This window comes from Lactuca sativa, chromosome 8 (genome assembly GCF_002870075.4).
Source record: "Lactuca sativa cultivar Salinas chromosome 8, Lsat_Salinas_v11, whole genome shotgun sequence".
Classification (NCBI taxonomy): Eukaryota; Viridiplantae; Streptophyta; class Magnoliopsida; order Asterales; family Asteraceae; genus Lactuca; species Lactuca sativa.
This window is the reverse complement of record NC_056630.2, coordinates 334,684,071-334,685,849: the sequence shown is the minus strand read 5'-3', so window position 1 is coordinate 334,685,849 and position 1,779 is coordinate 334,684,071.

Below are 1,779 nucleotides of genomic sequence, written 5' to 3'. Positions count from 1 at the left end.
TCTTTTAGTATTCCAAAAATACTCCCATACTATTTTAATCTTTATGTTTGGCTCTAGCATTCCTAGTTGGTAAGTTTCAGACTCGTTGCAACACCACCATCACTCCCAAGCACACGTTGGTCGCATCTCGAATAAAGGTAGTTGATCAGGTTATATTTATTCCAGCTTATGATTACATAACTGCCCAGGTTTGATGGTAGTGGTCAACATCCAAAGACTTTTATTTTGTCCTTCTTGTGATACTTTTGTTCGGATGTTTAGATTCTAGATGTTCTTATACTTTGGTAAAATATGGTTATATTTGAAAGTATAATTCTTGGTTAGAGTGTATTATCCCTATGTATTTATAGGTTGTATATCTTTTATGAATTGATATACTGAGCTCACTATAAACAATGCTCTGATACCAATCTGTCACACCCAAAAACTGGAACGGTGGAAACGTTCTGGGGTGGATGACGTCATGTCAAGTATCACAACATATGCAACATAGTAATCAAAGTACAACAACCATTGCATTAATAGTAATAATTTTAAATAGGTTACATTTCGTATCAACATCAAAGTAATACAAGGAATAATATAGATGCAGCTCGGTACTAGGCTGTCTCCGCAAAAAGCTCCCGGGATGTACCTGTCTATCGATGACCTGAGAATACAAGTTATTTTGAAAACGAGTATCATCATTTTTATAATGATGGTGAGTCCATAAGTATTTAGTGTCATTTGTATAAATACGCATTTTTATTCAAAGTAACTTTATGAAAGATAGTAGTTTAGAATCTACGGTGTATTAGCGTCCTTTCCAGAAAATCATATATTTTCTAAATACGGTATTGGCTTTTAAGAAAATATGAGAATATCATGAGTAAAAATACTAAGGGAAAAATAACATATGGCTCAGCAGTAATACTGCTGACTTAGGCAAATGAAATCATAGACTCCGGGAGAGTATCAAATGAATGATACGCCTAGCTCAGTCTAACAAAAGGAAGCGCAGACTCCAGACAGTATCGAATGAACGAAACAGCTAGCAAAGTGTAAAACATGAAATTCCAGACTCCAGACAGTCTCGAATGAACGACACAGCTAGCAAAGTCTAAGACAAGGGAATACAGACTCCATACAGTATTGAATGAACGACACTCCTAGCAAAGTCTAAAACATGAAATTACAGACTCCAGATAGTATCAAATGAACGACACAGCTAGCAAAGTCTAAAACAAGGGAATATAGACTCCAGACAGAATCAAATGAACGACACAGCTAGCAAAGTCTAAGACATCCGGTAATCATAAGTGGGTTGTTTCAAAAATACTGGGTTAATTCTTGCTACCTTAAGGCCATGAATTATAAGGTAAACATGGAGATACTCGTAACCATACTGATTGACAATAGAATACTTGACACCCTGCAAGCGTTGGAATGAATGTGACATTTGTCACCCCTTGGCTTGGTAGGCCGGGGACTGTAGCTAGCAGTCAGGGTGTGGTAGTGTCGTTCCCATATAGATCTATATACACAATGCCCGCTCTCCCTCCAGGAGACTCTGGTTACCAACTTGACAACGGGGAAATCCATGTCCTGAAGATGCATCTCGTATTTTGAATTCTATTCTAAGTACTGGAATAATGATATAGGCTCACGAGTGAACTCGCTCCTTTGGAATTCTCCATACTAGAAAGAGTAAATAGAATCTCCTAACTATTCCTATAATAGTTAGTAATGTTTCTGGTCTATGAATGATGAATGGAAGGATGCCCTTGCTACCCAAGGGAA